The 26252-nt window shown below is 41.6% G+C and overlaps 1 long non-coding RNA gene across 1 annotated transcript; it reads right to left on the bottom strand.

Annotated features, from left to right (window-relative positions):
• Nucleotides 1-629: 629 nt before the first annotated feature.
• On the bottom strand, nt 630-7418 carry LOC114921279 (uncharacterized). Its single transcript, XR_010664993.1, has 7 exons — nt 5173-7418; nt 4901-5102; nt 4580-4658; nt 4068-4464; nt 1952-1995; nt 1792-1864; nt 630-1315 (listed from the first exon to the last, which is right to left on the bottom strand). It is a non-coding gene; the product is annotated as an uncharacterized lncRNA (long non-coding RNA).
• Between the last annotated feature and the right edge of the window lie 18834 nt (nt 7419-26252).

Here is a 26252-nt window from a genome sequence, read left to right as displayed (position 1 = left end):
TAACATATAAGACGGACGAGGCAGCAAAGATATATTCCAACACAGTTTAATTCATGATACACCACCACAAAGCATCGTCTATGACTTAAAATTAAACTTGTAAACTAAACGTGGTACTAAATATGTTTGTATTTATTGTATCAATATTTCAGCCCTTGCTGTGAATTTTCTGATTTGTTTGAATCTTATACACTTCTACGACGGAGGATTTGGACCTCGTTAAATTTATTAGTTAAATCTCGTAAATTTACGACTTTAATCTTGTACATTTATGAGTTTAATCTAATTTCAGATTTTTCTTTTTTGTGTGGCCCTAATCCTCCGTCGTACACTTCTAGATCGTAAAATGGGTTTTTCATGAAAGACACACCTTCTCATAGACTAAAAGGGAAAGTCTCCAGTCGTATTTCTTGTGCAGGTCCAGGAGCTGACGGATGCGAGACACCAGGGACTTGAGATTCTCCACCTCTTTGGAATCATAATTATCCTCCTTAAAAAGAACTAAATTAAAACAAAGGTCAGGGTAGGCTAAAGGGCTGTGCAAGTAAGTGCAGTTACATCATTATCCGAATGAAAGGATTTGCCACAATCACATCGCTATAGTCAGAATTCATCGCAAGAAAATTTTATTTATGCAGACAAGCAATGCTTTCATTCAGCATGTGTACATTTAACTGATTGGTTCGGACTAGACTATGTGGTTGTATGTCAGTTGCATGCAAAGGCTGCACTATCATCCACAGCTTGACCGATAAATCAGCCAGCCGATAATATCTGCGGATATTAGCTTATCTGCTCAGAACAATCTGTTTCTGTGTCTGTAGCTGACCCTCTCTGAAAGACAATGTGACTCTTTGCCCAATTTTTTTACTGTGAGAAGGCAGAACAAACACCTAGCTGCAGTAACCCCTGTGGAGCAGGCAAAAGAAGAGGATTTACTTTTCTAATAACTGGGGGGTTTGGAGACAGACTAGGGACCCATATTAGAGTAAGAAAATCATGATAAGTGTATTTTGCATAATATGTGACCTTTAAGTTGTAGACATAGAGCTGGCCATAACAATTTTGGTTGACCCTTATATTGCAGACAGTTTGACCACCGAAGACAATATTCATAGACTTAGAGAAAACTGGCATACATCTTTATATTTAACAGAACTTTTAAAAATAAAAAATACTTCAAACAAACATGAATAACTAATATTTATTTTATAAAAACAACGAGTGTAACAGAACTAACAATATCAAACAGGGCAGGGAGCAGAAATTGTCACAGACGGCCCAGGGATTGCAGGGGATGGTTTTATGATTGCATCTGGAGAGAGAAGTTGAGCATTTGTGAAACAATGGGCATTTTATAATACAGTGTGAACACAAAATATTAATAAAGAGTAGTTTACAAAACGGAAGAAACAAAAATGCATCCAAATAAAGTTAAGTAACTGTTCTCGGGCAATCCCTCTGTGAAGCATCCGACGATGACAGAAGAAATAGGCTCTCTTCGACTATTGTTGAGAAACAAAACAAAAACCGCTTAGTATGTTAACTTTTAATCACATTCTGGAGTATTGAGCAGGCAAGGAAAGTAAAAATAAGATCTGCACAACAAGAAGCTCCCGTTTGAAGGATTTATGAAGTGATGTTTCGAGCCAACTGAGGACGAGCATGTTGGCACTACGGCGTCTTGGTGTGCAAAATCACGAGTAAAATATGTTACTTAAATGTGAAGAAATCTTTACATTTAATGTATGCAAGATCCACTTACCACTGTAATAAATGTTGATTGCTTACCATGCTTATTTTTGTCTGGACGAGACAGGAGATCGGACCAGCAGTGAATCATGACCAGGAAAGACTCAGTGTCCTTACCCAGACGAAAAGAAAACAACAAAGAGGCTCAAATACTTGTCTAGATGTGTATCACAGCTTCAATCAAGAGCACAGAACTCACCTCACTGTCAACATACAGGAGATTTTCCACCACCACCGTCACTCCTTGAAAGCAAACATAGAGAGAGAAAATATTAAACAATCGTCACACAATCTTTTCCAACAGGCCTTTTAACTTAGTCCAACTGTTTCTATTAGTTAATCAAAAAGTTTGTATACAAAGCACTTATCAAACACCAACGCTACAAAGTGCTTTACATAATGTACAAAGCCCAACAATACACAAAAATAAAGGTCTCAATTAAACCCCAAAACAAAAATGGAGCAATAAACAAGACATAAGGCTTTCACACTTGCAGAAAACTCCTGAAAAACTCAGGATAACAAGGATTCTTATTATAGCATAGTACAGCGGACTCCGTCAGCTACTGCAGCGTTGTTTTTTTTCCCCTGTCTTATCTTACCTCTGGAGACCCCAGCCCGCCCTCCCTTCTGACAGGGATAGTCTCCCCCTGTGAGGAGCATATGTTTACAGCCAGGTCAGGAGAATCTCTGGAGCAGTCCTTCTGAAATTAACTGTTTGGCCACACCTACACTATTCTGAAGCCTCCGCTTTCCTCCAGAGGCACACCTCCAACCCCTCTCCACTCACAGGAAGGAGTTATCAATTAGAACGCACCATGATTAAGCACCATTTGACGGACAGCAAGTGACAGACAAATTTGTCCTTTGCTGGAGCTCCAATAACCTGTGGCCAGCATTGTTGTGTTAGCAGGCTAATGCTAGCACACTCGGTTAACTCATAGCTTCACATTAAACATAGATTGACACAGAATGATCGTGACCTAAAGACACCTACGTGACATCCAAATAAGCAGTGAGTATGTTATTCTGCTTTTATAGTCCTCGAGTAAAAAAGCATTATACACAAGGTCCTCCCGTCCATGTAAACACTGTTCTCACAACAGTACAGCTGGTGGGACTCATGCTTTTCACTCATTGTAGACAGTCATGATTCAGAGACATTTACAGAGGATATACTTGATTTCTGCTGTATTTGTGTGTAAAATGTTGCACATTCCTCCTTTATCAAAACTTGGTTTTACTTTTAGTTGGAATACACATTAATGTGGCTTACATGTGTTAATTTGAGGAATATGTATACAGTTTCTAATATGTTTATCAGAGACAAACATTGTAAGAAGATATCTTTTATTAATCCCACAGGGAGAAATTACTTTTTCACTCCATTATTGAGACATGCTACACACAGGCTGAAATACACACACTAATGCAGAGATGTTAGAGTGAGGGCCTGCACATGAAAGAGTGCCCAAGCAGTTGGGGTTTTGGTGCCTTGCTCAAGCACACTTTGGCAAGACTCAGGAAGGGAAACGGCACATCTCCAGCTACCAGACCAATTTCCAGACTAGGTCCACAATGGACTAACTCCACCACCACGCCATTACGCACGTAGGCCACACACAGAGATCTATACACTCGCAGCCATCCAGACGCCTCAGAGACACAGATCGTGTAGGGCCGAACTCGGTCTCTTTTAGACCTTAAGGCCACATTTAGGGCTTTGTTAGGTGTGCGCCATCGGAAGGGCGACCACGTGGGACGAAGTAATCTTCCCCTCCTTCTCTCTCATACACACAGGTCTTTGTTAGGTGTGCGCCATCGTACACACACACACACACGTTTGTTGCTTAGATTAGTTTATGATAGTTATTTGTTTAATTAAGTTCATTGATTTTGGATTGGTGTTGCTTTGTTTAAATAAAGTCTGTTATAATTTAAGAGAGCAGTTGTTTGTGATTACTGGTGTATTTGCATTGTGATATAAACTGGGTGCGAAGGCTTTGTGTACGGATTTCACGCCTTCAATTTATTAAATATAGTTAATAATATTAGTAATTAAATAACTAATTTGAGTGACATTTGGGTTATATTTACCCGATTACAGGTTGGTGCCCCAAAACAAGATTAAACATAGTTTAATGATATTTTATTTATATTATGAAGTATAATTATTAAAGAATATAACCAAAGTTGACTTGATACAACCCCAACAGCGGTATAGAAAATGTGTGATTTTCTTTCAAGCGCCGTAATAACACAGTAACTCACTTTTACCCAATGTATCATAATTACAGGCGGTAAAAGACACTGACCCCGATCACCAGGTGGATTCCATGACCCAGACTGAACAGTCACTGTACTGCAGCCGTCATCGTGGTAAACCTTGGACGAGCAGAAGTTTCTTTAATTGAGACTGGAGCTGAGTGTGTGGAGAGGTGGGATTAAAATTCTGCTTATCATAAAATAAAAATGAGCACACTAACAGAAGAAGGTCTCAACTAACCTCTTTCAAAGATCCTACATCTATGATGACAGGAATTAATGTTTAATTTGGTCAACAATGAGGCTTCGATTAAAAAAATAAAATCTTTGATACCTGTCTCGACCTTTGCCCTTGCACGAATTGAAATGTGGAAAAACCCATCCTTTGAGTAGAAACGCATTGTATATCCTTGTTGATAAAAACATAATACCATTCAGAGAATAATCCTGAAACACAGAAAGACATGATTCTGAATTCCCCGTGTTACATTGTACCAATAAAAAAAAAAAAAAAAAAAAAAAGGAGCCATGCAGAGTTTTCTCAGAATCATAAAAAGTTTACCTTCAAAACCCTCGTATTTCGGTGTGAGGAGCTCGTGGTACGTTTGCTTATCACCACTGGGTAGTTTCTCTACCAAAGCCTAAAAAAGAAGAACCCACATCTTAATGGAATGATTACAACTGGTGACATCATCAAAGCCATAGGTGAAATCAGGCAAACATTTCATGGCCTGACAGGCTACACTTGTCAATCCTGGTGAGAAGGATTCTCTTGTGGGGGACTGTTAGGGAATAAGCAGTGAGGCACAAGACAAGTTTCAAGAAAAGGTGGGTTTTTATTTTTCCCAAAAAAAAAAAAAAAAAGAAAACCAAATGTACAAACCAAACAGGCCTTGTGATCTGTCTCCAGGGTGAACGCTCAACCAAGATGTTAGTATCGGAAGGAATCAATGGCCCACTTAATAGCCAGTGCCTCCTTCACCACCGCCGAATACCGAACCTCTCTGGGGAACAGTTTCCAGCTGATGTAGGCGACTGGATGCCAATCATTCAGAGGTCCCTGGAGTAACACAGCTCCCAAACCCCTGTCAGAAGCATCAGTTTGCAAAAGAAAATGTTCATGAAAGTTTGGGCTGTACAGAACAGGTTGCTTACTTTGTGATTGCTGGATATCACTGAAAGCTGCCACTGCCTGCTCTGTCCACTGGATCTGATTGGGCCTCCGGGATCTAGTCAAGTCTGTGAGTAGAGCTGCCCTGTTGGAGAAATGCGGTATGAAGCGGTGATGAAGCCGGATAGTACAAAAAGGATCGGCGCTGCGTTGTTCGTGGCAGGGGACAGGACTCTATGGCCTGGGTTTTGTTGACCTGAGGATGCACAACCCCATTGCTGATGACGTGGCCCAGGTACTAATCTCTGCAGCAACAAAGACGCACTTCGATGGGTTGACAGTCACCCAGGCAGAATGAAAGTGATCAAAGACAAGCTTACAGGTGTTTCTGCCACATGTTACTGGAAATGATAATGTCATTCATATATGCTCCAGCAAAACCAGAGAAATCACAAAGTACCTGGTCCATGAGTCTCCGGAAAGTTGCTGGAGCGCCGTGCAACCCAAATGGCATTACTGTGAACTGGAAAGGGCCCCATGGTGTCCTGAAGGCTTTCAAGCAGTTAATCAATTCTTGGTGTTGGATAGGAATCAAATGAAGAAATGCATTTCAGGTACCTGAAATCAATGCAGATGCTTATGCTTCCATCCTTCTTTGGTAGGAGCATCATTAGGTTACACCACTCAATGATCCCAGGAACAGCATCAGGATAACCTCCCTCCTCAGTGAGGCCAACAGGCCCTCGGGGATCCTGTAACTTCTCACAAGAGCACCTTCTTTAACAACAATGTCATGTTTAACAATATTTGTTCCCCCAGGATTGTCCTTGAAAACTTCTGAATTACAGGTGGCTCTCACCTGAAACCTTGGGCCGTCTGAGAGGTCACTAGAGAGGTAAGTATTGTGCATCCACCTCTTCTTCATCCAGCACACTTAGTAGCATCATATCTATTCCCCCCCCCCCTTCCAGGTCACTACACCCACTCTCTTAAAGAGATTTATGTGTAGTACCCTACTGGAGCGTGAGTGCCCTGGTGTTTATACCTGGTATGTAGTTGACCCAAGTTTCTTTAGGATGTGGAACGGTCCTTGCCATTTAGCCAACGTATGTTGTCATCACCAAGTAGGAGCACCAGCACTTCCTGTCCTGGGTCAAAGGATCTCTGTCTGGCTGACTTGTCGTACTAGGACTTCTGTTGCTGCAGGGCGTCCGCACATGTGCAATTGGGCCAGCTCACCCATTTTCTCCAGCCGCTCTCTGATCTGGATGACATAAGATACAACATTAACAGATCCCACCCTCCCAGAGCTCTCAACATTGCCTACAGCCCTTCACTTCATGTCCAAAAGAAGAATTGTACCAAACAGAGGTATGGATTTTAGTGGAAAGACTTCTGGATACTTGATAGCATAGTCTGTTATAACCAGCATATAACGGTTTCCTGCTTTGCTTCTCTCAACAGGACCAACAATGTCCACCCCAAGGTGCTCAAATGGGCTGCCAATAATTGGTAGCGGTGGAAGTGGAGCCCTGGGGGTTGTTTTAGCAGATGTTATTTGGCACTGAGGACAACTTTCACAGAACTAAGCAACATCTCTGCGCAGGCCAGGCCAGTGTTTCTAGTTGCTTGGGGAACCACAAGCTGCAACGCTGACGATAGAGGATGCCATTTTGCACGATATACTCATCATTTATGATGTCCAGCTCAGCCTCCGGCTCCTTCTCCTTCTGGAAAAGAGAGACTAAAGAGTGATCAGTTTTCTGCATATCACTTATATTACCTGGAACTTGAAACCCTAGTGGCTCAGTGCTGGTTGACATTGTCACCACTGTCTTTTGGACTTTCTCCAGCCTTCTCTGTCTGTGGGTTTTCCCAAGACTTCCCAGGTGTGGTCTCCACCTCCTCATTGAAAAAGGGCAGGGCCCTGTGAATTGCGGAGGGCTCACTGGATTGCATTCTGGTTACCACAGCACTACACTTTCTGCTTTGTTCTGGCTCCAACAAATCAAAAAGAACTGGTAGGTCTCTTTCTAGAACAGCATCAAAAGGCAGATTATCAGCAACCTCAATGTTCAAAAGGCAAGTCTGCCCTTCTACCATACATGCTGTTGGATAAGGCTTCTCGTCTCCATGAACACAACAGATGGGAATGGTGTCACTGTTGCTGACAATGTTGGGTGGTATTTCCTGTGTACCAGAGTCTAATCACTCCCAGAGTCGAGCAAGGCCCCAAGATTGGTTCCATTAACGTCAATGGTTTGCATTTTAATAGAAAAGTAATTCTTAAGCTCAGCCACTTAATCTAAACGAAAAAATAAGCTCATAATAAATCAAATTAAGTTTGTAAGTTGTTTGTATTGTTGGCTGCTAAATAAGCATGTGCTGGTGAACAACTAATGATGTGAGTGATATTACCCCTTTGTGGCTGTTGCCATCAGAGACATAGTAGATCAAATTAAGGTTTCCACTTTTTTCCCCACCAGAAACTGTCCGTCCAGGCAAACATCAATGACGTCCATATCAGTTTCTGAAATGCAAAGTAAGTGACTCATGAGTCGTCATTAACAGAAACCTATAGAATCAGTTAAACTAATTATTTTCAAGAAAAGTATTTTTTCAATAGGTATACAGAGGAGGAGAGATTGCGATATCTGGTGAAATTATCGGCTTTATGCATTTATTTTCTCTGAAAGATAGCTGTTGCTGTCCGTCTTTTCGATCTTTGACCTGGTGCTTTGAATTGTGGGAAACAGTCAGCGAGAAGACTGGTCTGATGATCTACAGAATTGTGGGCCAGAGAAATTAGTACGTACTTAAATATAGTAAATGTTTCAAAAACAGCCTGAGAATTTGTTGAACCTTTTCTCTGATACAGGCCCCTGACAGATGGCGCCCAAACAGCGAGTCACAGACACAGACAACTTACTGAGATGACCAAAATGAAGCAGTATGGTTTGATAACTCTGATCAAAACAGGTTAACCGTCTTATCAGCAACAACAATACTACAGTTTAAACCACTGGAGTAGGAGAGACTGGGATCTGCCTGTACCTGAAAAAACCCCAACGTTTTCACAATTACAAATCGGCACACTAGTGTTCATATTGTTAAAGTGGACTTTTTTTCAGCCTGGAAGAATGAAAGCAATCCAAGACAGCTTGCAGGTGTTCCCGCCACGTGTTACTGTAAATGACAATGTCATCGAGATATTCTGCAGCAAAACCAGAGAAATCACAAAGTACCTGGTCCATGACTCTCTGGAAAGTTGCTGCAGAGCCATGCAACCCAAATGGCATTACTGTGAACTGTCAAGAATTGAATTCAGGTACGTGAAATCAATGAAGAACTTTATGCTTCCATCCTTCTTTGGTACGAGCATCATTAGGTTACACCACTCGATGATCCCCAGGGACAGCATCAGGTCAACCGCCCTCCTCAGTAAGGCCGACAGGCCCTCAGGGATCCTGTAACTTAATCTTCTCACAGAGGCACTTTCTCTAACAACAATGTCAACATGTTCAACAATATTTGTTCTCCCAGGATTCTCCTGGAAATCAAATCTATTACAAATAGATCTCACCTGAAGCCCTAATTCCGTCCCATCTGTGTGAGAAGTATATCTCACAATTTCACAGGGGGATTAATAGAGTATGTAGAGTAAAGTAAATAAAACATTTGTATTGTACTACAGAAGTATTTTTTTTGAAACTCAGAGGGGAAATGTGCCCCATAAAGTCTCACTACAAGTCATGTAAATATTGACATGCATTACCTTGCTCAACGTCACTCCACATCGACATTTCACGGAGTTGGAAAGAAATGTCAATCTCAATGTTTGTAAAGTAGTTAGCACAAGTTTCTAGAAAGGTGGTAGAAACGCAACTCAGCAGATGATGTTTTTCTAAGAGGTAAGTATTTATTTACAGTGATTGAACCAAGACATGTTAACTTAACAAAACAACAAAAGTTCAATGTAAATAAGGCAACGTAAGTCATGATTAAATCAGATTAAGACACATGTTAAAGGCAGCATGTACTCACCTCTCCTCATGCAAGAACAAATGCCTCATGACTTTATAGACGGCCCCATTAAGAAAATGGCTGCCACTGGGTGCAGCACAACTGGGTTTACACTTTTCTCTTAAAGCAAATAAATCTAAATAAACCCTTAAACTAACCTCAGATCATTAACTCAACTAAATGAACTTCAAATAATTAAATTACATTCTCCCAGTAACTTAAACGTGAAAGAAATGATTAGAAAGAAAAAATTTCTCAGAAATAAAAACCCTTTCAGATAGTCTGCTCCAGTGATGTCAGCGATGACATCATCAATCTGATAAATACCCAGGAAGTGCTGGACTAGCCTCTTTTAACTGCATGGGACCACATGGGAAACAGAGGTAAGTATGGATAAGATAAAAATGACTGAACTAAATTAAGACTGTGTGTTTGCTTTAAGTTAATTTATACTTTGGTGTGAACAGCCCCCTTCAAGGGTCCATAGACTGAGAAAAAGACTTTGTCTTGTGTAAGCACTACGCTGAGGCCGGGAGTTTTCTGAAAGCTGCCGAGAAATATTTGGACATTGTCTCACAGATCTTTTTTGAAGTGTGTGTTTTACCAGTAAGATCACCTCATTAAATGTGTAATTTATTTGATTTAAGTTTTGTATTTTAAGTTTATTTCATCTGAAAATACTGAGATAAATGGTAAATGCAGCAAAAGAAAGACAACTGTTTTTGCACATTCTTGGGTGGAAATGTTTTTACCAACAAGCCAGCACAGTATTTAAAGTAAAATCATTTGTAAATGTTTGGATGTGCTGTTTGATCTGATCTACTATTAAAGGTGAAAGAACTCAAGGGGGTTGGTTGTATGATCATACGATAACCTGTAGAGATGATTATAAATGAATAGAGATTTTACCTGCAACAGGTGACTCCACACTCTTAAAGGTGCATCAGTGAGAGAGAGAGGCTGACTACTTCACTCTCAACGAGTGGAAGGTATCATACTAAAATTAATATTGTGTGTTTTTAAATTGTATCTATTAAGAAAGGATCCCTTTGTATAAGCCTGTTGGCGTCCACTCTCCTTACACACCTTTAATATTTGTATAATCTTGACCTTGGTGTGTGCAAATAAAAGAAGTGTTGTGACTTTGCACAGACAGAGGAGAACGGGAGTTGGAATATAAGGAATAGATTTCAGGCTTCCCCTGAGAGCCTGAAACTGCCGGTCTCAGATTGAAAATTGGACAACAATCTTTTTGCTCTGCTTGTTCCGTCGCTGCTTGAATGAGTGTTTTTCGCCATCACAGGCAGTAAAGATAAATAAAGTTTGTCTCCAAAAGTAGTCTCGGCTCCTAACGATGCATTTAAAAGAGAGAGGTTGACGTTGCGCCTGGAAAAAAAGGTTGAATGTTTATCTCAAAACTCTGATCTTCTCAACTCTCTCTCCCAGGAGACCTTTTCTCTCAGGCATGAAAATACAGATGTAAAACAATGACTGTTTTGCCTTCCAGGCTATTTCTATGTTTTATAAATATTCAGTTTTTCTGTAATTTAGCTCCCCCTACTGTATAGGGGGGTTTTGCATCACTTCCTTTAGGAACAGGAAGTAGGAAGTTTTAGTATGCAGTATGGAAGTGACGTCATTTACGTTTCCCAAACCGGCCGCATCCACCCGTTTTTTTTTTTTTTTGTTTGTTTTTTTGTTTAGCTTTATTCAAGAAGAGTAATGTGCATATACAGTATCATATATCACAATGTAAATCAAGTAAAAGGCAGATTAAATAACTAAATAATACAGTACATAAAGGAAAGTACAAATGAAAGACAGTAATACACAGAATATAAAATAAACCAATAAAGACGCATTTAAATAGTTAAATCATTATTTAAATAAAGGGGGAAAGGTTTTATAATAATGCAGATATTTGTTATATTGTCTGTTGTTAATTAAAAGTAGTGATTTCAGTCGGGACTTTAATTCTAGATTAAGAATTGATTAAATGAATCCACGCTCGTTTGTTTTGATTTGGAGGCGCACGTGATGTGACGATTTACATTTAATTTCGCACAGCATTGTCGGTGGTAAAACACAATTCATTTCCTGAAAGCACACATCCGATCCATACTGCATAAAATCCGGAAGTTAGTATCCATACTGAAAAGTTCAGTATACAGCGTGGACCCAAAAAATGCACACTGAATGACCATGAAAGTTCAGTATACTGAAACTCCATACTGAATAGTACGAACTGCATACTGAACTGTGACAATTCGGAAAGGGCCATGGTCTAGTAGAGGGCTAGAATCTGTGGCAGGAGCTCAAGAGTAAATCCAGTGCCATCCAGTTGTTTCTCCAGCAGAGGCATTGCGTTCACCTTTAAGATATTGAAAAGTATCTTTTGTTATATTATTACATTTGCATACATTAATGCATGTCATTTAAACAATTAAGACACAGCTACAAGCATAAAAGTAGTTACCTTGTTTATTATTTTGATGATTACAAATTATCTTTGTATAAAGGACATCTTGTTAATTGTGTTGTACCAATCTATATTTTCAGTTTCACTCCTGATTCTTAACCACATGCACAGTGAGTCTGGAATAAATTAAGGAGCTAAAATGTTACATCCTGACTCCGGTGTCGTTTTATATGGAGTTTGGCTGGCTGTCTAGTTGAAGTTACGACACCTCAGCAGGGACAGTACAATGACTATGAAGATTCACTTTTCACAGTTGAAGATGTTCCAATAAACCTTCAATGCCTACCTCTTACTTTGATTTATTGTTTTGTTGTTGTGCTTATATTCAGTAGAGCTCCAGTTGATACACTGCACCACACTGATTTTGAGCTGTAGGAGGGTTATCTTTGTATCCGTCGCCGACTGAGAAACACTTTTACTCATCTAGCTGACTTTTAGATTTGATGTTATCTGTTTGAGGACAAATCTTAAGATTGCTGTATTGTCATATTCTGCAAAGCACTTTGTGTATCTGTCTTGAAAAGTGCCCTACAATTAAAGTATTATTATTATTATTATTATTATTATTGATATCTCAGGCCTCATTTCCATTCCAGCTTAGAATAAAGTGACTTGAGTGTATCTGAGATTAAAGGGGGTGTAGCTACAGTGATCGGCAACAGCAAAGGAGAAGTAGTGTAGGTGTTATGAGTCCATCATGTGGTCCCAGCTGAACAGACAGGTCATGTGCACCTGTCATGACCATCCGATCATGGGTGTAGTAAACACGATCTGTTGTCATTTGTAAGTTTTGATTAATTATTGCTTTTAAAATAAAACCTATCGTTATTTTTTTTTTTTTTGCGTCCATTCAATTGAGGGTGCAGAAGTTTAAATTGAGGGTGCAGAAGTTTGCATTGCGCCCTTATTTTAAATGTATGAACCGGGCCTGCTCATTTCGTATCATACCATGTCATGGTGTGGATTTTAAGGACATTTGAAGCGGTTTCTAATTACTTTCAATAAAACAGTAGGGAACACATGTTGTATTTGGCATCACTAATAAGTCTCAAAGAAGAAACGTGAAACAAAAAACTGGTCGGCCATTTTTGAACGATTAGAAAACAAGCAAGTTATGTTTTTATATCTCTTTACATTTTTATTTTCCACTTCCCTTCTCCTTCATCAAAGTATTAACACATGCACATTTAATCATTCTGTTCTGTTTACTGACTGTCTCCTAAACACAACCACTAGAGGGCAGCTCAAGCTCTTCAATAACATCAGCAGCTCTTTCTGTTTGCATGCAGTCTGATGTATGCAGAGTATGTTTGTGTTGTTGAGCATATGCACAGGCACAAAGTATTTACTTTGAACTCTTTGGCATAGATCATATCTTTACTGTTCATTATGAGTCCGGTGTCTGACTTTAATTACACCCAGTGAATAATTTATCTCTTCAAAAACCAAGAAAACCGCAAAGTAACCTTTAAAAGTTTTATTCAGCCCCCTCAAGAAACAGAAGTTCACGATGTGTTTGTGTGTTTCTTTTTTTTTTTTTTTTTTAATTCCTCCTTTTGTGTCCTCTTTGTGTGTCTGTCTGTCTGTCTGTCTGTCTGTCTGTCTGGCAGAGAGTGTGGGGGCATCCTGGTTATGGACATTAGTGTGTGTGTGTCTCCTGAAGATACTGTGACATCAGCGATCATCACAAAGCCTCGACCTGATCTCACCTTGATAGCAAAGAGACAAACTTTGGTCAGAGGAGTTCAACCTGCCTGTCAGCAGTGTGGTGTAACTTGAAGGCGTTAAATCTAAATCCCTCTAATCATTTTTCTTTGTGCGTATTCGCTGTGAAGATTGTACTCAAAGATAAAATTATGGATAAGGAAAGAGATGTGAATGCATGAAAAGCGGTTTGACAGATTAAATACGATCAGAACATGATGATGATTAGATTTAGCTTTAGAATTAGCTTGAAACTAAACTAATCTGTTATCGATGCTCTAACTTGTCATGAAATGTAAAGCATAGATTTTTAAAAAGTCTTTTGAAGAGCAGAGAAAAAGAAACAGAAAGGTCCTCTGGAGTTGCCTCACATAAAGAAAGTGTCAAATTAAGAAAAAGAGACAAACCACAAGAGCTTTCACAGTCTTACATTTCTGTTCCAGCTGTGAAATGTGTCCTCCAAACCAAACACAGCCTCAGCCATAAAAACGTTACTTGTAATAATAAAGAACAATATTCAAATCACTCAAATTATGCAATTATTTCAACTGAAGATCAACTTTTGACTTTTGCAGTGCGCCGCGTGCACAAAGCAAGGCCACCGTCCCTATTTGATGAACCGTAAAACTTCAAATAAAAGCCCATCCCAATTTAAGGCCTTGTGTTGCTGCAAGTTCAGTTAGAGATATGCAGGGTGGAGAGACACACAGTACAGTTAAATATTCTTTCTGGCTGTACAAATTGTTAGAAAGTGGAATTCTGGGAAAAACCTACGACATCATGAAATCGAAAAACATTGAAAAAAATGGGAAAATGTATAGATAGTTTACTTGCAAGTAGCAGAAAGCATAAAAGCTAAATTTAGAGTTTTTTGTACTTAACTTATTCCACTTTATACTTCTAATCCATCCCTACATTTGTTTTTTTTGTTTTTTTTGGGGTGGGTTCTGGTAGTTCTTAATAAACTTCTAAGCTGATTGATTCTGTCTGATTATTTGATAATTTAAACAATATAGCAGGGCTGAAAATATACATATTTTTACATGTACAAATGTTACATATTTGGTCAGATAATGTAGTTTAAGTTTCACTTCTCCTTTCATGTATTTATTGTTACAGTAATGCTGCTCTGCTGCCCCCCAGTGGCTCTATGAGGAATTGACCAAACTATAGAAATACTGTATTTTATATATAAATACTGTAAGTTATTCAATGACAGAAAAATAGAACAGGTTCAAAATAATTGTTTTATTACACAAAATGTTAAACACAGTAGAATTATGATTTTAAAAAGCTTATAAAAATCAACATTGATATGAAATATACTTTAAATCTGCTAAAAACTAGAAAAAACGTTTTTACATATTATTGATTAAAACACAAAGATGAGAAAATAGATATTTCTTTCTTGAAATTTTAAAGAAAATTGTAATTACTCACAAATATTTAGGTGTGCATACATTTCATTCAGCATTTTCTGACCAGCTTTGCAGGTTTCACTGTAACTTGTTGTGTAACAGGGTTAATAACAGCATTGTGCCAAATGTTTGACAAGTGCTCGTCTGTGTATTTTAAGATGTTGTTCCTCTTAAAATGAGGCGTGAGCGTCTTGTTTAACGGAGCGGAGAGTCTGCATGTGGTCATTCAGCCCCGTTCTGCACCTTACAGGAGTTACAGATCATGAGAAGGTAAAACAAGTCATAACATTTACATTATTCAGAGCTCTGGTCCTCAAATAAAGATTATGTTTAAAAAAAGGCAAGAGGCATGTTATGTACAGTACAAGCTTCCTTTGTAGAAAAATGACTTTTTAAGCCCTGATCAACTATTAACATATGTTTGAATTTGGATAAGTGATACAATTTTGTCCATAGCCTGTGCTTAATGGTGCGTTCTAATTCATAACTCCTCCACATGAGTGGAGAGGGGTTGGAGGTGTGTCTCTGCAGGAGAGCGGAGGCTTCAGAAAAGCGGAGGTGTCGCCAAACAGCAGTTTGTTTTGGTTTCATGCTGGTGCTCCAGCACACACAGCTGTGAAGGTCGCTGAACGAGCAACGTGGGTACACGCAAGCCATTGCAGGAAAGTCAATGCACCAGCAGAAGCAGCGGACGACAGATCTGAGCGGACCTCAGCTCTGATGGAAAAGAGCTCTGATTGAAAAGAGAAAACAGTAGGCAAATCAAAAGGTAGAAAAAGGCCCTCTGATGAACGCCTAAAAGAGGGTGACGTGTGCTGGTAACTGCCCTGTTTCCCTTTATCTGGTTCAACATACAGACTCGTGTTTCACAGCCCGAGCAGACTACCAACTTCACTGACTTGACCCTTGATGTAAGTTTACACCTGACACCTACATCTCGTGGACCCCTCCAGGTCCACATACATCATTTTACTCAGAACAGACGTAAAAAGCGCAGCGTCACTCCTCAGCCCAAACAGGTCATACTGACCTCAGGCACAACATCTACTCTCCGGCTATGGCTGGATACAATTAACAGAATGGCCACATCGGAGAGCAGAGCAAAATACGTCTGTCCTCAACCATGCTACTCCTGGTACGACGTTGTTGCTCATTCAGATAGACTAAATCACGTAAACCCTTACACCAAATATGTTAGCCGTTGGACCATAACCAAGCAATATGTACCCTATATGTCCCGTTACACCACACAGTGTGTATCTGTCAAAATAACAATAAAAGATGTCTCATCTGATGATGCAGGTTTCTGGTACGTGGGTATCGTTCAGACAGGAAAGGACACCCTTGTTCCATTCCAACTCAAGGTAATAAAGCCTCAGCTGGCTTCAATGGGTGACTCATACAGCGCAGCAAACTCTGAATCATGACTGTAATGTCTGCGCACTTAGCCGTCCGACCCTGACTTTAGTACCGTTTGCGCTAAATCTGACCTCTGCCGCTAAAGGTACCCATTGTATGCATTGGCTGTTCACCCAAAAGGTTGCCCCTGTTACTAAGTGCAAGATGTTACATTATCTGTTTTCCCCGGCACCCGAGTCCAGATCACCGTTCTTCTTCTTCAACAACCGATGTCACCTTTGAATGTTATCGTAGATCAATTGGCTCTGTACATGTAGGCTATGCCACCAATTGTAAATACACCTACACGGATTACTCAGCACAACTTAATTCCCAGATTCAACCCCGTGCTGATGTTGGGTGGCGGTGCGGTGGTATAAAAACTTAGATCTGTTTTACACCAAAACTGGGTTGGCACATGTCAACATGGTCAATTTGTTGCTTCCAATAATCGCAGATTATTCTCTCTTCAACACCGGTTTCAACCACAGTAACATTTATATAGACGCCATAGGTGTTCTTCGCGGAGTTCCTGAACAATTTAAGGCCAGAAACCAGATTGCAGCAAGTTTTGAATCCTCTCTCTTCTGGTGGGTTACCATAAACAAAAATGTAGATTGGATCAATTACCTTGCGTACATTCAACAACGTTTCCTTAACCACACACGTGACGCAGTCAAGGCTGAAGCCCAATTCACACATACTCCGTGCGCGCCCCGGTCCGTCAGCGCCACGCACTACGTTGCCTTCACTCTAGGACTCGCGATCGTATTTTTCATCACTTTATCAACATTACGTCAAAACAGGAACGAATTAACAACAATGCATCCTCAGAAAGACAAAGCAACATGTTGTTTGCATGTTTTTCTCTTAATTCCCTCGGGATCTTGTAGTTCTCCTGTGATGTGTCATGGGTGCGCTCCGCTGCGCTGACATCCCAGAAACAGATCCAGTGAGAATGGGCGCGAGCCGTCCGACGGAGCAAAACCTATTGTATGTGTGAATTGCGGGTTAGCCGAACAGTTGGATGCTGCTACGCAAATGGCCTGGCAGAATCGAATCACACTTGAAATGCTCTTGGTAGAAAAAGGCAGTGTTTGTAAGCTCGTCGGTAATCAGTGTTGCACATTTATTCTCAACAACACAGCACCAGATGGTTCTGTTGCTAGGGCGTTACAAGGCTTAGAGGCATTATCAATCGAATTAGCAGAAAACCATGGTGTTGAAGACTTGGCCTGGAATTTCTTTGATTCCCTGTTTGGTAAATGGAAGTCCTTCTTCACCTCAGCCTTTGTTGCCATCATCTGTTGTGTTTCAGTATTAGCGGGATGTGGCTGCTGCTTCATTCCCTACCTACGCAGGTTGTCTGAGAAGACCATTGAATCTGCCTTCAGGGATTCATGCATGTTGAGACTGACGTAACTGACATTCTGGCCACTCTTTCTTTCTGTCATGACTCGGATGAGTCCTCTGACGACGAGAATCATGACTTACATGGAAAAGAATGATGTGTCTTAAATCTTCTGTGACCTAATGTTACAATGTACTTAGCAGACACTTTTATCCAAAATGATGTACATCAGAGATTGAGTACAACACTAATCCATTCACACACTGCCACTGAATGCAGGGTTAAGTGTCTTGCTCAAGGACATGTCAGACATGTTGCTCAGCTGGGGATTGAACCCTCAACCTGCTGGTTGAGAGGCACTGACTCTACCAACTGAGCCACAGCTGCCCATTCTTGCCATTCTTTTAAACAGCTGTCTATGGCTACAAAAACAGCGACTTGCTTTTCAATGTGAATTTTATGATGTTGTGATTTGAACCTTAGGATTGTCATAACTGATGTTTGCCTTTTCACAGGTCGCATATAAAGCCTTTAAGGTGATTAAAATATAATCAAAAGGAGGGAACTGTAATGGAAAAATTCTGTTTACTGTCGAGGACACATTTTATTTACAGCTTGCGTGAGAAATGCAACAATAATTTAATACGTAATATTCTTGTTTTGTCTATACCAAGGATGAAGGTTTGTCACAAATAGCTAAATATCAAAGATACTCAGACTTGAAGTTTCCTTGACATTACTGTTCTGCGACGTATTGAAATGTATGACGAAATGTATTTGATATTTGACTGCGCCTGTATCAGCAATCCTTAGCATGTGTATTATATAAACCCAAGCATATTGTGATTACTTCGAGCTTTCCTTCAGACTGTATCGACACTCTGAAGCTTTGTTCCTTCTACTTGCAAGAAGAATTAAACTAAACAAAGACATTGATTGACTCATGATCCTTTCTTTTGCATTGTTAACAGAAATTTCCAGCACACTACTATGTCTTCTTAATCACAGACAGACATCCTGCTTATAATAGTTGTAAATACATAGTATCTTTATTTTTATTCCTATATATTCTAAATGTATTAATACTCATATGCATGTTCTTCTTGTTATCTTTTACTGCTGCAGTACTTGAATTTCCCCACTGGGGATCAATAAAGGACTATCTTATCTTATCTTACATGTCCTTGGGACAATGTCGTAAAGGGAAATGTACAGAACTTTATCACTCTCGATGAATCCCTTGTACTACGGTTCAAAGGTCTGCCCAGCCAGCAGCGAGGACAGAAGATAGCCACGCACAAGGTTTGGGACATTGTCAATAGAGCAAACAGTTGCATCATGATGGTGAACTGTGCTTGCATGACAGAAAGGCGCTGTTGACGTTACAGGCGCTCTTTTCCAAATGAACGATATTCTCGTAGTTTTGCCGTCTACAGATCCTCACATCCTCCTCGCTCCATGTCTGATCGGGAAATAAACGATCACAAATATAAAACATGCAGTAAAAAGTAACGGAGCAGTGTCGGTCATACAGCGGCTGTTAAGAGACTTGACGGACGTGCAGCGCTTTTCTTCTCAGTGCAAAAGCGCTTTGTGCAAGAGCTCCTGAGCGCGCAGCCAGTGCCTATACTCTGTTTAACTGCCTATACCTGCACTACACCACTGCTAAAGTTTTAGTTCAGTTCAGACCTTTATTGTCCCTGGAACTCAAATTTGTTTTACAGCAGTGGGCACAAAACACAACAGATAAAAAGACATAAGTCAGTGCAACACAACCTGCTGGAATACAACCAAGAAAAAGAAAAATGTCACTGTTTGTTAAAAATGACACAGGAATGGTTCAGAAGCAATATAAAAAGTGCCACAGTGCTGCTGGAAAGTGCATTCATGATTTAAACAATATTAAGAACATTAATTGCAGGAAAGTTTGCATCTGTTGCTCTCGGCCCCGGGCAGCCTGTACCTCCAACCACAGGAGAGAATAACAGAGAGGACGGGCAGAACTGGACAAGATCGACTTTGCTTTCTTCACTTTTTGTCTTTTCTAGATATCTGACAAGGAAAGCTGCTGAGTGCCGATTATTTCTCCGGCTGTTTTTTCTCCTGACAGATTATTCTTGTTGTGCAAGAGGAAGGGGTGAGAGACCTTCCTCTCCAGGAGACATTGAGCCACCCACCATCATGAAAGGGACCAAACGGAGGAGTGAGAGACCTCCGTTTCGGTACAACATCCACCCTTTCATGATCTGTGAAGACTCCGAGCGGAGGGGTGAGAGCCCTCCGTCTCGTCGAGTAAAGCCTTCTACCACCATCAAGAAGCCCAAAGGACAAAGGAGTGAGAGCCCTTTGTCCTGCGGAGATACCATCATCATCGTCCCATCCAGGAAGGACCAGGCAGGAGGGAGTGAGAGACCCTCCTGCGCTGGAGACACCATCAGCCTTTCAGAGACAGATGAGGACGAGAGAAAGGTAGAGAGGAGAATAAATGTCCAGCTCCTCGTAGATAAATATCTCAGGAGGAGTAAGGACAGGGAGAGACTCAGCAGGGAGCCCAAAGAAACTCCTGAGCAAATGAAAAAGGAGAAAGAGCGCTGCAAGCAGGAGAAGAAGGAGGAGAATGAACGAGTGAAAAGAGAGAAGAAGGAGCGAGAGAGACAGGAGAAGGAGGAGAAAGAACGAGTTAAAAGGGAAAAGAAGGAGAGAGAGGGACAGGAGAAGAAGGAGAAAGACCGGAAGGAGAAGGAGGAGAAAGAGCGCTGCAAGCAGGAGAAGGAGGAAAAAGAGCGAGTTAAAAAGGAGGAGAAAGAAATACAGAAGAGGGAGAGAGAGGAGAAAGAAAGGCGAAAGAAGGAGGAGAAGGAAAGAGTGAAAAGGGAGAAGAAGGAGAGACAAAAAGAGGAGAAAGACAAAAAAGAGATGGAGAAGAAGGAGAAGGAACAACAGCAGGAAGAGAAAGAACGAGTTAAAAGAGAGAAGAAGGAGCGAGAGAGTCAGGAGAAGGAGGAGAGAGAGAGGCAAGAGAAGGAGGAGAAAGAGCGAGTGAAAAGAGAGAAGGAGAGAGAGAGTCAAGAGAAGGAGGAGAAAGAGCGAGTGAAAAGAGAGAAAGAGAGAGAGAGACAAGAGAAGGAGGAGAGAGAGAGACAAGAGAAGGAGGAGAGAGAGAGACAAGAGAAGGAGGAGAAAGAACAAGAACTGATGGAGGAGAGGAGGGCATTAAACGAGAGCATAAGAACGAGCCTGGAGGAGAAGTTTAGGAGCATAAGAGAGGAGATACTCAGACTTCAGGAGGAGGAGGGGAAATATAACCGCGGATGGAGACACAGATGGGGGCCCACGCCTCCTGGACTGAGCCTGTACAGCCGACTGTGTCTGTTTCACCTGAGGCGGGTGAGGGAGAACGCCATCAGAAGCATCTACAGAAACTACGAGCAGGAGAGGCTCATCTGGAGTCGAGGTAAGTTCAAAGGTCACCGATTTATATCAACTCTGATTATTATGTTAGTGATTATGATGACATCATGACCTCCTATAGATACACCTGTTAGTGATTATGATGACATCAGACTGAACGTCTTTGTTTCTTCTCAGTCTCAGGTAACGCGGTGATCGACGGCCACAGGGACACTCTGCGTCTGTGGGAGGCGAGGAGGAAGTTGTTTGTCCAGCTGAGACGGACAGAGAGGAAGAAGAAGGAGTTACTGGAGAGGAACGCAAAGAGGAGAGAGCGGCGGAGGAACGGAGTGGGTCCAGAGAGGAGAGACAACGAGGAGGTGAGAGAGGATGGAGGCTGGATTAGAATAACAGAGAGGATCTCCAACAGATTGAGGAGGAGCTCGGCCCGCGTTCAGCAATCCTCTTGGATGTGTACAACCCTCAAGCTTTTTTAAAGAGAGAGAGAGAGCGAGAGAAGGAGGAGAAAGAGCGAGAGAGAGAGAGATGTGGTCAGCAACCACCTATTACAAATTATACGTAGAAAAGAAACAGTTAGATTGATCACAAAGTTCACATGATTCAGTTTAAAGTTTCATGAAGAAAATAAAAAATGGAAAAAGCATCTTTGAAAGAAAAATAGAAAAAAGAGAACAATAGAAAAACACAAAAGGAAAATAACAGAAAAATAGAAAAATAAAAATAGAAAATAGAAAAAATAAAAACACAGAACAAAAAAAATAGAAATAGAAAAAAATAGAAAAATAGAAAAATAGAAAAAAAAGACCGGGTCATAACTAATCTGGTCTTAACTAACCGGGTCTTAACTAACCCGGTCTTGACTTACTCAGCCTGCCTTCACCTCAGACCTAAAGTGACCTCAGTCCAAACCCTGACCCCTGACTGACTCCAGTGGAAGTGAAACGTGAGCTCTGATGGTGAACGTTTGATCCAGAACAAGTTTGATTATTTCAGAGTGTAAATAAAAGTCCACGAGATCCAAACACCTGAAACGACCTGCTGACACCACAGCTGCTGTCGGCTCCGGCTCTTAAAGACCTGTGAGTGTTCAGACAGGCGGCGGTGAACAGTGCAGCAGTCTGTTGTCGTAGGAACTATTTCACAGATGATGGAGTTGTAAATAAAGTGACTCATGAGGGCTGAACGGAGCAGTCGGCGCCCCGCGGGGGAATCTGTGAGGGGGTCTCATGTTTGCATTTCAGCTCTTCATCCTTGTTACAGTCCAGGTCTTAATCCAGCACACAGGGCGTCGCTTATGTATCACTTATAGAGTCCTGTGAGAACACAAGACGCCTTAATGTGTGTGTGAGACAGGGAACATTTAGACCATTTAGATTTTATTTAAACCAGTAAACCAGTTCAATAGCCTGGAGAGAGAAAGTGAGGCACTGGGGCAGAATCCAAAGTCCTGTAAGTATCGATCCTGCGCCCATCAGGTTGGGCTGGTTCAGACTCTCCCTAAAGCTGCACTGCTGGTGCTATTTGATGAATATCACACCTGAGAAAGAGGCGAGTATGGCAGACTGGATAGCCTATGACGGGTAAGATCCCCCCTGCTGAACCTGGGGACGACCTAAGACAGGCACAGCCACGAGTACTCGACCTGGACGCCGCTGTGAGCAGGCACAGCGAGCGGTAGCATCCTGCGTGTTCTGAAACAAGAACAGCTGATGTGTCAATAATCAAAAAAAAAAAAAAACTCTCCAAAGAGGGAACGATGGGTGGTACAGGTTTATTGATACCTGGGACTGAGAGAGAAACCCCATCACTGCTCTCTGATACTCTCTCTTCAGGCTCTGCTGCCCCCTGGTGGTGGGATGTTTAAACACGCTGATAATGAGTGTGTGGCAGCAGATAGTGGAAATTTAGAAACTGGTCGTAAACCAGTTCATGAGCCTGAAGAGAGAAAGTCAGACACTTGGGCAGAATCCAGAATCCTGTAAGTACTGGTGAGTATGGCAGACTGGATAGCCTATGACGGGTAAGATCCCCCCTGCTGAACCTGGGGACGACCTAAGACAGGCACAGCCACGAGTACTCGACCTGGACGCCGCTGTGAGCAGGCACAGCGAGCAGGCACAGCGAGCAGCAGCATCCGTCCTGTTCTGAAACAAGAACAGCTGATGTGTCAATAATCATCAAAGATTTAAAAAAAACCTCTGCAAAGATGGAACGATGACATTAGAGGGGGATGTAGTTTGTGCTTTGACCTCGGGTGGTGCAGGTTTATTGATACCTGGGACTGAGAGAGAAACCCCATCACTGCTCTCTGATACTCTCTCTTCAGGCTCTGCTGCCCCCTGGTGGTAGGATGTTAAAACACACTGATAATGAGACGACCTGAGACTGAACAGCATGACATTTATATGAGAATTGTAGTTACATCTCGAACACTTAGAAGATATTTAAAGGATGAAGAGTGTCTGTAATGTGAACGTCTGACACACAGATTCAAGGTGACGGGGTCGGCCTGCGAACTCAGTCTGAAACGACTCTGATCACAACTCCAACTTCATTATCATAGTCACTTCTACTACTGCTGGTATACATGCAAATATAAAGACAGCTCTGGAAAACAGACCAAAGTAAGACTCAGTGCTTCAATAAGAAAAAAAGATAAAAATGACCCACAAGTTTAAAACTGTGAGGAGTTAAAGAAACACTGATCACCTCTCAGCTGTGATATAAAGACGCTTAAAACTGATAATCTGTCATGTGTGATGTGTATGAACACACGTCTCCACACTGCAGCAGCAGGTGATGAGCACTGACACGTTTCACCATCTCCCTCTGTAAGGGTTAGGGCTTTGGTTGAGTTTCAGTCTGAGGTAAAGAAGGAATGATTTTTAAAAAAAAAACACATTGGCAGGTTTGATAAAGGACACGTTAAGGGTTAATAAATTGTGGACTGGCGCCAGTCACCGACTCTAAAGTCTCCGTACAGTCCTGATCGATTTGACATGAAAGAAGAGAGAAAATAAGATAAAGAAGTAAAGAGTAATTTTCTGCTCTGAGGTTTAGTTCAGTTTAAGAGACAGGTCTGATAAAGATCCTAAAACAACACCTGGTGACGGTTAAATGAGATGAGATTCAACTTTATTGTCATTACACATATACAAGTATAGAGTAACGAAATGAGGTTTGGCATCTCACCAGAAGTGCAAATAAGCAGAAAGAGTCTGTGCTATGTACAGTAATTACAAAATTTACAGATGTAGACTAAAAAAAGTGAATTATTAGGTATATCTGGATGGCTGGATTAATGGGATGCTATAAATATAAATAAATGCTATAAATATAAGTGTATTCTTAGGATTATAATATACAGATTAAGATGCAGTGAGGATGAAATGAAGGATGTAACTTCATTCACTCCATCCCTCCCCCCTCGACTCGCCCCTCAGAGGGCGTGAAGCCGCTTTAACGTGGTCACACTGCAGGTCAGCTGTGAGTGAACGAGTGTGACTCAGGTGAGGACGGCCCTCTGCTCACCACACTGTGCCTCCTCGCAGACAGGACACCTTTTAATATCCGCAGAGAGAAAACAAAGAGCAGCACAGTGAAAGCATCAGAGATGACAGCAGAAAGAAAGATGCTGCTTGTTAAAAACAAACGTTAGGTGGTTGCTGCTCCTCTCTCTCTCTCTCTCTCAAAAACAAACTCTGGTAAAGTTCAGACGACTCTCTGCTCTCAGAAACGATAAACGATGACACTGAAGAAAAAGCAACTGTTTGCTGTGAGTTGCCTGAGTTTGTTGCAGCCTTTGGTTGCTTCCTCTGGTAGCTGGTTGTCAGTTGTCACTCATGACGCCTCACCTCTGCTCATGACCTCCAAATGTCTCCTGAGTCCTCCTGCTCCTCCTCCTCTCTACCATTCAAAGATCTCCTCCACCGCCCTCCTGTGTCTGTCAGTCTGTTACAAACCCGGACAGAAACCTGCTTCACTCCTCAGACCTCCTCAGTGAAGCCCCGCCTCTTCCTCCTCAGTCACCTGACAGGTCATGACAACACGTGTTCGTTCCTCCTCAGACTCCTCCTGCATCATAAGTTCCACCTCCTCCTTTTACTTCATGTCTCCTCTGCACCTGAAAAACCTCCAATCAAACCTACATTATCTCTCCACCCCTCACCTCCTGTTTGAACACTAAACCCTCTTATTAAGTCAAATCTGTCTCCATCACGCTGACTCTGGAACAACAGAAGTTGCAGTCCTCTTTGTCTGCTCCTTCACGTGTCAGTATTTCTCTTCTTCTGTTAAAAAACCTGCACAAAGTCCGGCCATCTCTTCCTCAACATATGACCGTTTCAAGTAGCTGATCACGGTCTCCTCAAACTCCTCCTGCACCAAACCTTCCACCTCTGCAGACACAGCCGTTCTCTCAGTCTGCTGTAACCTTCAACAACACTCCTGCTCAGCTAGCCTAGCTGGCTTTGGTTTAAAGTCCTCAGTCCGCCTTGTGAGATTTGTTTGTGAGATTTGTGAGATTTGTTTAAGAAGCTCAAAGTGTGGCTCCCTCCTGCTCAGAGAACTCCTCAGTGCTCCTCAGTCCATCACCATGCTGTCAACTCACTCCTGATGGTTTCCTGTTCAGCACAACATCAGTGAGCTCTGACACAAAGGTGGACAAGTCCTCCCATGAGTCCTCCAGCTTCAGTTTGTCCTTCTAATGTTCCTCATCAGTCAGTAGTTCTCCTTTAAGGCTGCACAGAGAAAAACTCATCCTCGTCTTTCTCTGACTACAACCTCTCTGAGATGACGTGAGCTCCTCCTGAAATCTTCTTCACATCCGACCTGCAGTCCTTCTGCTCTGCTGAAACATGTCTGCTGATCGTCCTCCTCCTCTGCTGAGAGCTGCTTTTTAAAAGTCTGCCGGCCTCCTGCTCCTCAGTCGTCTAAATGTCTGTCGCCTCCTAACATCTCTTCGACCACAGAACAGCTGAGCTCTTTCTCATTTGCTGACGTGCTGACAGAAACCCTCTCAGGTTTGGTTTCAAGCAAGAAACAAAGTTTGAACAAGCAAACGCACCAAAACAAAGCTGCATGTCTCTGCTTCACCTGCGCCTCGTCTGCTCCAAAATGAGAGTGTATAAAAAAATGGGCCATGGCGTGATGTGACAGTTTGACGCTGATCTTCTGCTGAGAACATCGTAGGAAAAGTCCTGCCTCCTGCTCCTCACATCCCTGAAAGCTTCCTGATCCCAGCACTGTCTGAAGAGTTTCATCTCCTCCACCTGTAAGTTGATTTAGACCTAAAATAATCTCACAAAACTTAAACTAGTTGTTGAAGCTGCTTTCCTGTTG

This window comes from Labrus bergylta, chromosome 2, assembly GCF_963930695.1.
Source record: "Labrus bergylta chromosome 2, fLabBer1.1, whole genome shotgun sequence".
NCBI lineage: Eukaryota > Metazoa > Chordata > Actinopteri > Labriformes > Labridae > Labrus > Labrus bergylta.
The sequence above is the reverse complement of the archived record's forward strand: the minus strand, read 5'-3'. Positions and strand labels throughout refer to the sequence as shown.